Genomic DNA, 13527 nt, shown 5'->3' with positions numbered 1-13527 from the left:
ACATGGGACTTGCATATTCGATGTAATCTCAATTTGAATAATGTAGCCCCCAAGTGTCGGGTCGTAAGCCTGCAGCGACTCGGGACTATTCCTTCCATTGTAGAATAAACCATATCCATTGATAAAATAATAGCCATTGCGCCAAAGCAACTTTGAATACCTTATCTATTGACAAGTAAATCCGGAGTTTAAATACCCGGCGGCTCTTGACCGATGGCGATTTAATACGCCTCCATTGAAAGCCAGAATTTTTATGACTCGGCGGCTTATAGCCTTTGAGAAAATCCAGAACAGATAATCATTTTGAAGCATCAATTTTAATGATGAGCTTGGACTTAAGCATTTATATAAGTCATAGTTCTACAAATCCTGCACAGAGTTTAAACAACATATGCCCTGGCGATTTAACGTCAAAAGCCAGGGTCGGCTTAAACATAATCATGTATAAACAATATCATACCTGTGATATTGAATCGCACTGCCGGCTTATGATACCTGTGCAGTAAGGGTGATAACTCAATCTTTAGAAGCCAAAACTTCCAAATGTTTATGATTGTCATATACTGGCGACTTATCGTCCAAAGTCAAGCCGGGTTAAACAGAAACCACTCATATATGCTTCAAATATGATGAAAAAAGTCTCAAGATAAACCCAAAAGATTGTTTTCAAAAAACTTAAACCAAATAGAAAGAAAAATTTGAGGCCTCTGATTCGAATACGATCAGTAAACCGGACCAAAGGGGTTAAGCTAGGATTCGAATACGATCATGTAGCCCCCAGTGGCTTTGGCGTTGCACCGATCAAGCGGGTATCGACAGCTATGTTCTCTTTGGTTCGAATACGACCTATGTTTGAATAGGAAGCCCCCAAATGACCTTGAGAAAAAAATAACGACTCTGATTCGAATACGATCAAAGTCAGACTCAAAAGGGGTTAAGCTATGATTCGAATACGATCAAGAAGCCCCCTAGTGAGTTTGGCATTGCGCCGATCAAGAGGGTACCGGCAGCTATGTTCTCTTTGGTTTGAATACAGCCTATGTTTGAACAGGAAGCCCCCAAATGACCTTGAGACTTTTTTAATGACTCTGATTCGAATACGATCAAAGTCGGACCCAAAAGGGGTTAAGCTATGATTCGAATACGATCAAGAAGCCCCCTAGTGGGTTTGGCATTGCGCCGATCAAGAGGGTACCGACAGCTATGTTCTCTTTGGTTCGAATACGACCTATGTTTGAACAGGAAGCCCCCAAATGACCTTGAGATAAGCGAATAAGGCAGGATACCCATGTTTGAACCGCGCATCATGGCAGCAAATTTTCTTTGGCAACCTTTAATCTTTCCTGATAACTCGAACCTGCGAGAGATGGATTCTTTTTGAACCAGAGTTTTAAACCAGATATTGAGAGCTTCAAAGCTTTGCGAGAAAACAAATTTCCCTTGAACCGGATTTTAAACCGGAATTCTTCATTTTGAGCCGGAAATTTTTTGACGGCCTTTAAATTTTCATCAATATAGCAGTAGTCTCCGGGGCCGGGTTATTTTTCCCTCCAATGACCCGGAGTTCTTGATTCACTGATACTGGCAAGATTTGCTGAGTCATGTCATCGTAGCCCCCGAGTCTTAAGACGTCTCGAGGAGTTGTCTTGAGATTCTCCGTATTTGACTATAGCAGAAGGTGTATATCATTGGTGTTGACAGCGCGATGTGAATCCACAGAAGGTTGAGGTGACTGCGGCGGGTTATAAATGATCTGTATAAGCCGTGTCAGCAACTCGGCCAATGGTTCCTTCCAACTGGCTATTTGAAGTTAACCAAACTATAGTGGCGGCGACTTGTGCGCCTGCCCATTGAACCATCCAGTGCAGACGGTGGTTGATAGTATATGATAATTTGCCTTCAATTTGTTGAAAGAAAACCGGGCTACCCGAATAGTGACTGGCTTTATACTCAATAAACAGCTCATGCAGACAGGTGCGGCTCGGTGTGTTGATGTAGACCAGGCCGCAAGAGACGGACAGAAAAGACGACCGCGGCTTCAGAGGCAGCACAGATAGCTGAGTCAGTCGCGGTGTTATAAGCCGGCGTGGACGGGCGAGTTAGCCACATCATGTTGACATAAACTGGTCTGCAGAATGACGGCTGCACATATATTCATCGAGCTTGATGGTATGGTCAGATGCTAGCGCATTATAATGGTGGCGCGAGCTATACATCCATGACACAGCCATAGCTTTTGCGATGAACAATTGCTCCTGCATAAATAATATCGCAAGCCAGAGTAATTTGTTCTTTTAAAGAATAAAAAAATGTATCAATAAAAATTGATTGGACATATTTCACCTTGATATGTTAGGCCGAAAATTATCAGCCACGGTGTTGAAGATCACGACGGTGAAGCTGAAACCAACCACGAGTGAGTCGGCCGCGGAAGTAGACAAATGAGTCAGCCGAGGCGTTGTAAGCCGGTGTGGACGAGAAGATTTTCCTCCGCGTTGTAAGCCGGTGCGGACGTGTGAACCGGCCGCGAGGGTGGATGGGCGAGTCGTCCTTGGCGTTGTAAGGCGGCGCGGACGGACGAGTCGGCCAGCGTGTTGATGTAAACTAGACCGTGACACATATGTCTGTGAAGCTGTGCGGCACAACCGAACGTGCATCCGCGGTATAATGGCATAAACAATTGTCCTGTGTAAAAATATTAAAGGGCAAATAATTGTTCTTTGACAAAAAGAATAAGTGTTTAATAAGATAAATTTAGATGGATATCACCTGACTCGCCCGGACAACAGATGAGTCGGCCGCGGCGCTGTAATCCGATGCGGACGGACGAGTCAATCACAAAGACTGGTCTAGAGGTGGGTCGCTCGTGCATGTTGAACCCCCCCTTCCCTTTTTTTCCTAAATACCCGGGCTTTTGAATCGCGCGTCTGCTATCTGAATTGCGCGTCGTGGCGGCTCAAAAGATTGTTGGAAGTGACGCAATAAAAAACGCCAGAAAAAAACTCTTGAGCTGAATAGATCTGCGAGCCTAAAATAGCATGAGTAGACAACATATGTTTTGTATAATACGCATTTAATACGCAGAGTAATTTAACAGAGACGAGTGCACCTGATTACATCCGTAGACATCTGCAGAGCAATTTGGAAACAAGGCGAGGCGGCGTGGCCGGGGTGGCTCGATGCGCCGGCGAGGTAACTTGGTGGCGGCGACTTGTGGCAGCAGAACCGGGTCAATCTGATGGCGGACATCAGCGAAGGATGGTCATCGCCGGCGACTCACCCACAGCAAGATGAGACCACGACGTCGGGCTTCGGCAGCGGAGGCGGCAGCCTCTGGCGCGGCGGTACTGCGTTGGTTGGAGAGCCCATCGTTGCTAGCTAGCAACTTCCGTGTCCTTTCCTTTTTCTCCTTTGCACTTGATCCATATTCGAGTCCAAGTAGTACTCCACTTGATGTCTTGAGGCACGTGTGATCAGTCTTTGAGGCTGAAACGCTGCTGTTTTTTATGGAAAGAAGAAGCACTGCGCTATGGAACTCATGGTACACTCGGCGACACACCAATTCTTGTCCGTCTTGCTGGATCGCTTCGTTTAGTTAATTTCTTCTCTCCTGTTGGTCCTTTGTACAATGACGTGGTGCTCTACAACTCAAAAGTATTACTAGCAGTAGCGACAAACACCATCAAGATTTGGCGCACAGCTGAAACATGCTGCAACCGGAAATCAAGGTCTTTGGCGACTTGCGATTTGACTGCGTCCCGGCGACGTGATCCGTGCACTGATCGATCTCGAACACGCCTTCAACTTGCAGTACTGATGGGGCACCTGACACGATCTTAATCGTCTTAAACTCAAACCTTCATATGTCCTAACACGAGCTTCTCAATCCCTAAAGAGATCCCTCCAAGAACTCATCACCACCGTGCGCGAGCCCCACGGTGAGCGCCAACTGTCGTGGATTTATCACGGCAGATGTCCTAGTGTGAGGACTTAGTCATGAGGCCAACGCATCTATGTGGTAGCTTGAGAGGGGTTGAGCAGAATCGAGAGACGAAACACAAGACAAGGGTTTAGACAGCTTCGGGCCCCGGGAAACATCATCCGGTAACAACCCTACATGTTGTTTGTGGCTAGGTCTCATTATGATCATGAGGGAGTCGCCGGTAAGCCGGCTCTCCTCTAATTGTGTCTAGACCTAGAGATTGTTTCTTCTCGCTTCTCCTCTTTGGGGTGCCCTGCCCCTCCTTATATATGTCGAAGGGGTGGGTTACATGACTAGTCCTAATAGGATTAGGATTACTCTATTACATGTGGAGTCCTAGTCTTGCTTCCTTTGTAAGGGAATATTCCTTACGCTTTCCTCTTAAGCCCGCCCATCATAACATAAGCCGGCCTTCTGGGCCTATCTGACCCGCCCGCCGGGTCTCCGATGAATCGTAAACCGTCAGGTCCAAGCGGGTCGCCAATGAGTCGCCAAGCTCCAGCCAGGTCATACATCCAGCGGTTTATACCGTGGGGTATATCCCCGACAGGTGCCATTGGCGATTGTGGGAGAAGCAGATGAGATAAGCTACAGGGAGGGAGGGGAAAATGCGACGCAGGACTCGCCGGCCGTGAGGGTTTATATAGCAGGCCGGTAAGCATTGGGATTTTGGGGGATTTCACCGAGTCGGATGGGAAGCTTGCGCGGGAACCTGCGAGGTTGTGCAGGAATGGGCTCACCGACGATTCATTGGTGCCACCGTTTGGCCAAAAGAACGCCCCCGCGCGCTGCGCAAGCTTGCGCTGTAAGCTGTCTGCGGCAGCGGGGTGACAAGACGTGCGAGAGGAGGACGAAAGGCCACGTACACATACGGTTAATAAAAAAATGTTTGCAATTTAATTACCTACTATACCCCCATCTTGGTTTATAAGTATGATTTAACTAATAAAATACGAATGCATGTCGCCAAAGATTATATAGTTGGATTCGTATTTGAACATAGTTTCCAATTAAATAATTTTTATAATATGCATTAACATTTTGTTGGTTAAATGTGAGGGCAAAGTATGGCACGGAATATAAAGGGGACTATAGACTAGACGGAGGTAGTAGCACATGGCCGCTCTCTACGCAGTGACGCAACTATCGGTCGGCTTGTAGGCGACCATTTCATGCGTGTTCAACTGCTCCATGTGTGTGGTTGCTTGCGGTTCAGGCGGCCGCGGCGCGCTCTGCTCTCGCGTCCCTCCGGGTGCTCTGCCCTCGTCCCTCCACACGCGCTGCCAGTGTTTGGGGACGGCACACAATCACGCACGTTCGTGTGCATGCGGTTGCATCGAGCGCGGCGCGACAATGCAGTTACCCGCTGCAAAAGCTGTCATGCGGACGCGCAGAGAATCAAGGCCGCCTGACCCCATTTATTCCTGCAGCCATTTACCTTCATCTCTCGCGTCACATGACACAATAAGCACACCCACGACGACACATACAGAGAGGACATCCAGCGGTTCCAATGGCACTCCCCGTGGCTCCAATGGCGCTCCCAGCGGCCGACAACGACAACGGCGGGCAGTTCACCACGCATCACGTAGTGGACACCCACGTGAGGGGGAAGGCCCTCTCGGTGGTGTACACGAACGATCCGGTCTTGGTGGAAAGATCCATCCAAACTATGGAGCGGTTCCTTGCCGAGGAAAAGTACCGAGTGGTCGACTTCGACCTCTAGTACACCATCGGTCGTGCCGGCACGATCAGAAGGTTGCCGTCGCCCAGTTGTGCGTGCGACATGATGTCCTCGTCTACCACTACCACCTTGCCACAAGGCCTTGCGAGCGTTTCTCCAGGTTTATCAACAGCTCCGACTACAGTTTTGCTACGGTACCACCAACGATCTAAAAGCGCTCAAGGTTTCGGACTTGAAATGCCCGAATCTTGTCAACATCCAGCACCACTACAAGGTCTGGGGCAGCGACAAAAACAAACTGAACTCCCTGGTTGACCTCCCTCGGCCATCATCGACCCCTACTACATGAAGATTAAGAATGAGAGCAAGAAGGAGAAGAACGCCTCGCACAGTGTGTGGCATGAGAGACTGGATGAACAACATGTCAAGTACACGGCCATGGACGCGTACACAAGCTATGAGATGTATAGGTGGATCGTTGACATGAGGAAGTGTATTCTTCCTGCCTCGGACGAGGGATCGAACCGCAGAGCAGTGGCGGGAGCGTCACAAGAAGTAGATGACTAGACGATCGTTTCTCCTACTTTAGAATGCATGCAATTGTTTATTGAGGTGTGTGCGAATGATCTATATAGTCACTCATGTAATTGGATGTTTATTTCAGTTATATATATATACATGTTATTCTACTATAGACAGAGCAAATCACACGGCTTATTAGCAGCAATTGTCTGTGTTATTATTGGTCTTCGCACACATTTCTGATTACGGACTTGTTTGCCGCGTATCACACACATCTAGTTCAGTTGAACCGTTTCCATTGTGTTGACTAATCACACACAGTTCATCCTAGTGAACCGTATGATGTATATCGCAAACACCTTCATCTGGTTGCCCGTTTCTTTTGTTCCTCCTCATCCCAAACAGTTAATTGAACTGAACGGTATGCCCTGCATATGAAGGAAATATGCCCTATAGGCAATAATAAAGTTATTATTTATTTCCTTATTTCATGATAAATGTTTATTATTCATGCTAGAATTGTATTAACCGGAAACTTAGTACATGTGTGAATACATAGACAAAACAAAATGTCCCTAGTATGCCTCTACTTGACTAGCTCGTTAATCAAAGATGGTTTTGTTTCCTGACCATAGACATGTGTTGTCATTTGATGAACGGGATCACATCATTAGAGAATGATGTGATGGACAAGCCCCATCCGTTAGCTTAGCATTATGATCGTTGAGTTTTATTGCTATTGCTTTCTTCATGACTTATACATGTTCCTCTAACTATGAGATTATGCAACTCCTGAATACCAGAGGAACACCTTGTGTGCTATCAAACGTCACAACGTAACTGGGTGATTATAAAGATGCTCTATAGGTGTCTCCAAAGGTGTTTGTTGGGTTGGCATAGATCGAGATTAGGATTTGTCACTCCAAGTATCGGAGAGGTATCTCTGGGCCCTCTCGGTAATGCACATCACTATAAGCCTTGCAAGCAATGTGACTGAGTTAGTTGCGGGATGATGTATTACGGAACGAGTAAACAGACTTGCCGGTAACGAGATTGAACTAGGTATGATGATACCGACGATCGAATCTCGGGCAAGTAACATACCGATGATAAAGGGAACAAGTATGTTGTTATGCGGTTGGACCGATAAAGATCTTCATAGAATATGTAGGAGCCAGTATGAGCATCCAAGTTCCGCTATTGTTTATTAACCGGAGATGTGTCTCGGTCATGTCTACATAGTTCTCGAACCCGTAGGGTCCGCACGCTTAACGTTCGATGATAATTTGTATTATGAGTTATGTGATTTGATGTACCAAAGTTTGTTCGGAGTCCTGGATGAAATCACGGACATGATGAGGAGTCTCGAAATGGTCGAGACGTAAAGATCGATATATTGGAAGGCTATATTCGGACATTGGAAAGGTTCTGAGTGGTTCGGGTATTTTTCAGAGTACCAGAGAGTTACGGGAATTCGCCGGGGGGAAGTATTGGGCCTTCATGGGCCTTAGTGGAAAGGAGAGAAGAGCCACAAGGGGAGGCCGCGCGCCCCCACATGGGCTGGTCCGAATTGGACTAGGGAGGCGGCGGCGCCCCCGTCTTTCCTTCTCCCTCTCCTACTCCTTCCCTCTATTCCCTCTTGGAAAAGGAAGGGGACTTCAACTAGGATTGGGAATCCTAGTTGGACTCCCCCTATAGGCGCGCCCATCCTAGGCCGGCCTCCTCTTCCCCCTCCTTTGTATACGTGGGCAGGGGGCACCCAAAGACACACAAGTTGATCTTTTAGCCGTGTGCAGTGCCCCCCTCCACAGTTACACACCTCGGTCATATCGTCGCAGTGCTTAGGCGAAGCCCTGTGCCAGTAACTTCATCATCACCGTCGCCGCGCCGTCGTGCTGACGGAACTCTCCTTCTGCCTCAACTGGATCAAGAGCCCGAGGGACGTCATCGAGCTGAACGTGTGCTGAACGCGGAGATGCCGTACGTTCGGTACTTGGATCGGTTGGATCGCGAAGACGTTCGACTACATCAACCGCGTTACTAAACGCTTCCGCTTTTGGTCTACGAGGGTACGTGGACACACTCTCCCCGCTCATTGCTATACTTCTCCTAGATATATCTTGCATGATCGTAGGTAAATTTTTTGAAATACTATGTTCCCCAATAGTGGCATCCGAGCCAGGTCTATGCGTAGATGTTATATGCACGAGTAGAACACAAAGAGTTGTGGGCGATAATAGTCATGCTGCTTACCAGCATGTCATACTTTGATTCGGTGGTATTGTTGGATGAAGCGGCCCAGACCGACATCACATGACCGCGTTCATGAGACTGGTTCTACCGCCGTCCTTCGCACACAGGTGGCTAGTGGGTGTCTGTTTCTCCAGCTTTAGTTGAATCGAGTGTGACTACGCCCGATCCTTGTTGAAGGTTAAAACAGCACACTTGACGAAAAATCGTTGTGGTTTTGATGTGTGGGTAAGAACGGTTCTTGCTAAGCCCGTAGCAGCCACGTAAAACTTGCAACAACAAAGTAGAGGACGTCTAACTTGTTTTTGCAGGGCATGTTGTGATGTGATACGGTCAAGACGTGATGAGATATAAATTGTTATATGAGATGATCATGTTTTGTAAAGTTATCGGCAACTGGCAGGAGCCTTATGGTTGTCTCTTTATTGCATAAGATGCAAGCACCATGTAATTGCTTTACTATATCGCTATGCGATAGCAATAGTTGCAAAAGCAATAGTTGGCGAGACGACCATGTGATGACACGTTGATAGAGATCAAGATGATGGAGATCATGGTGTCATGCTAGTGACGATGGAGATCATGGCGTTACTTTGGAGATGGAGATCAAAGGCACAAGATGATGATGGCCATATCATGTCACATATTTTGATTGCATGTGATGTTTATCTTTTATGCATCTTATTTTGCTTAGTACGGAGGTAGCATTATAAGATGATCTCTTACTAAAGTTTCAAGGTATAAGTGTTCTCCCTGAGTATGCACCGTTCCGACAGTTCTTCGTGCTGAGACACCATGTGATGATCGGGTGTGATAAGCTCTACGTTCACATACAACGGGTGCAAGCCAGTTTTGCACACACGGAATACTCGGGTTAAACTTGACGAGCCTAGCATATGCAGATATGGCCTCGGAACACTGAGACCGAAAGGTCGAGCATGAATCATATAGTAGATATGATCAACATAGTGATGTTCACCATTGAAAACTTCTCCATCTCACGTGATGATCGGACATGGTTTAGTTGATATGGATCACGTGATCATTTAGATGACTAGAGGGGTGTCTATCTAAGTGGGAGTTCTTTAGTAATATGATTAATTGAACTTTAATTTATCATGAACTTAGTCCTGGTAGTATTAGCATATCTATGTTGTAGATCAATAGCTCGCGATGTTGCTCCCCGTTTAATTTTATATGTTCCTTAGAACAAGTACTTTGCCTACAAGATGGAGGAGAATAGCTCAACCAGTGAGCATGTGCTCAGAACGTCTGAGTACTACAATCGCTTGAATCAAGTGGGAGTTAATCTTCCAGATAAAATAGTGATTGACAGAAGTTCTTTCGTCACTATCACCAAGTTACTGAAACTTCATGATGAACTATAATATGCAAGGGATGACGAAAACGATTCTCCCCAGCTCTTCGCGATGCTGAATCGGTGAAGGTAGAAATCAAGAAAAGCATCAAGTGTTGATGGTTGACAAGACCACTAGTTTCAAGTAAAAGGGCAAGGGAAAGAAAGGGAACTTCAAGAAGAATGGCAAGAAAGTTGCCACTCCCATGAAGAAGCCCAAAGCTAGACCCAAGCCTGAAACTGAGTGCATCTACTACGAAGGAAATGGTCACTAGAAGCGGAACTACCCCAAATACTTGGCGGATAAGAAGGATTGCAAAGTGAACAAAAGTATATATGATATACATGTTATTGATGTGTACTTTACTAGTGTTCATAGTAGCCCCTGGGTATTTGATACTGGTTCAGTTGCTATGATTAGTAACTCGAAACGGGAGTTACAAAATGAACAAAGACTAGTTGAGGTCAAGGTGACGATGTGTGTTGGAAGTAATTCCAAGGATGATAAGATCACCATCGCACACTCCCTTTACCTTCAGGGTTAGTGTCGAACCTAAAATAAATGTTATTTGGTGTTTGCGTTGAGCATAATATGATTGGATCATGTTTATTGCAATACGGTTATTCATTTAAAAGAATAATTGTTATTCTGTTTACATGAATAAAACCTTCTATGGTCATACACCCAATGTAAATGGTTTATTGAATCTCGATCGTAGTGATACACATATTCATAATATTGAAGCCAAAAGATGCAAAGTTAATAACGATAGTGCAACTTATTTGTGGCACTGTCCTTTAGGTCATATTGGTGTAAAGCGCATGAAGAAACTCCATGCTGATGGGCTTTTGGAATCACTTGATTATGAATCACTTGATGCTTGCGAACCATGCCTCATGGGCAAGATGACTAAGACTCTGTTCTCCGGAACAATGGAGCGAGCAACTGACTTATTGGAAATAATACATACTGATGTATGCGATCCGATGAGTGTTGAGGCTCGCGGCGGGTATCGTTATTTCCTGACCTTCACAGATGATTCGAGCAAATATGGGTATATCTACTTGATGAAACATAAGTCTGAAACATTTGAAAAGTTCAAAGAATTTCAGAGTGAAGTGGAAAATCATCGTAACAAGAAAATAAAGTTTCTACGATCTGATCGCGGAGACGAATATTTGAGTTACGAGTTTGGTCTTCATTTGAAACGATGTGGAATAGTTTCGCAACTCACGTCACCTGGAACACCACAGCGTAATGGTGTGTCCGAACGTCATAACCGTACTTTATTAGATATGGTGCGATCTATGATGTCTCTTACCGATTATCACTATCCTTTTGGGGTTATGCATTAGAGACAACTGCATTCACGTTAAATAGGGCACCATCTAAATCCGTTGAGACGACACCGTATGAACTATGGTTTGGCAAGAAACCTAAGCTGTTGTTTCTTAAGGTTTGGGGCTATGATGCTTATGTGAAAAAGCTTCAACCTGATAAGCTCGAACCCAAATCGGAGAAATACGTCTTCATAGGATACCCAGAGGAGACTGTTGGGTACACCTTCTATCACAGATCCGAAAGCAAGATATTCGTTTCTTAGAATGGATCCTTTCTAGAGAAGGAGTTTCTCTTGAAAGAAGTGAGTGGGAGGAAAGTAGAACTTGATGAGGTAATTGTACCTGCTCCCGAATTGGAAAGTTGTTCATCACAGAAATCAGTTCTAGTGATTCCTACACCAATTAGTGAGGAAGCTAATGATGATGATAATAAAACTTCAGATCAAGTTACTACTGAACCTCGTAGGTCAACCAGAGTAAGATCCGCACCAGAGTGGTACGGTAATCCTGTTCTGGAGGTCATGTTACTCGACCATGACAAACTTATGAACTATGAGGAAGCGATGATGAGCCCAGATTCCGCGAAATGGCTTGAGGCCATGAAATCTGAGATGGGATCCATGTATGAGAACAAAGTATGTACTTTGGTTGACTTGCCTGATGATCGGCAAGAAATTGAGAATAAATGGATCTTCAAGAGGAAGACGGACGCTGATAGTAGTGTTACTATCTACAAAGCTCGAACTGTCACAAAAAGGTTTTCGACAAGTTCAAGATGTTGACTACGATGAGATTTTCTCACTCATATCGATGCTTAAAGTCTGTCCGAATCATGTTAGCAATTGCCGCATTTTATGAAATCTGGCAAATGGATGTCAAGACAGCATTCCTTAATGAATTTATTAAAGAAGAGTTGTATATGATGCAACCAGAAGTTTTTCTCAATCCTAAAGGTGCTAACAAAGTGTGCAAGCTCCAGCGATCCATCTATGGACTGGTGCAAGCATCTCGGAGTTGGAATATATGCTTTGATGAGTTGATCAAAGCATATAGTTTTATACAGACTTGCGGTGAAGCCTGTATTTACAAGAAAGTGAGTGGGAGCACTACAGCTTTTTTGATAAGTATATGTGAATGACATATTGTTGATCGGAAATTATGTAGAATTTTCTGGAAAGCATAAAGGAGTGTTTGAAAGGAGTTTTTCAAAGAAAGACCTCGGTGAAGCTGCTTACATATTGAGCATCAAGATCTATAGAGATAGAACAAGATGCTTGACAAGTTTTTTCAATGAGTACATACCTTGATAAGATTTTGAAGGAGTTCAAAATGGATCAGTCAAAGAAGGAGTTCTTGCCTGTGTTGCAAGGTGTGAAGTTGAGTAAGACTCAAAGCCTGACCACGGCAGAAGATAGAGAGAGAATGAAAGTCATTCCCTATGCCTTAGCCATAGGTTCTATAAAGTATGCCATGCTGTGTACCAAACCTATTGTATACCCTGCCCTGAGTTTTGCAAGGGAGTACAATAGTGATCTAGGAGTAGATCACTGGACATTTGTCAAAAATTATCCTTAGAGGACTAAGGAAATATTTCTCGGTTATGGAGGTGATAAAGAGTTTGTCGTAAAGAGTTACGTCGATGCAAGCTTTGACACTGATCTGGATGACTCTGAGTCTCGATCTGGATACATATTGAAAGTGGGAGCATTTTGCTAGAGTAGCTCCGTGCAGAGCATTGTAGATATAGAAATTTGCAAAATACATACGGATCTGAATGTGGCAGACCCATTGACTAAACCTCTCTCACAAGCAAAACATGATCACACCTTAGTACTCTTTGGGAGTTAATCACATGGCGATGTGAACTAGATCATTGACTCTAGTAAACCCTTTGGGTATTGGTCACATGGCGATGTGAACAATAGTGTTAAATCACATGACGATGTCAACTATTGGTGTTAAATCACATGGCGATGTGAACTAGATTATTGACACTAGTGCTAGTGGGAGACTGAAGGAAATATGCCCTAGAGGCAATAATAAAGTTATTATTTATTTCCTTATTTCATGATAAATGTTTATTATTCATGCTAAAATTGTATTAACCGGAAACTTAGTACATGTGTGAATACATAGACAAAACAGAATGCCCCTAGTGTGCCTCTACTTGACTAGCTCGTTAATCAAAGATGGTTATGTTTCCTGACCATAGACATGTGTTGTCATTTGATGAAAGGGGTCACATCATTAGAGAATGATGTGATGGACAAGACCCATCCGTTAGCTTAGCATTATGATCGTTGAGTTTTATTGCTATTGCTTTCTTCATGACTTATACATGTTCCTCTGACTATGAGATTATGCAACTCTCGAATACCGGAGGAACACCTT

This window comes from Aegilops tauschii, chromosome 2, assembly GCF_002575655.3.
Source record: "Aegilops tauschii subsp. strangulata cultivar AL8/78 chromosome 2, Aet v6.0, whole genome shotgun sequence".
Taxonomy (NCBI): Eukaryota; Viridiplantae; Streptophyta; class Magnoliopsida; order Poales; family Poaceae; genus Aegilops; species Aegilops tauschii.
This window is presented reverse-complemented; position numbering follows the sequence as displayed.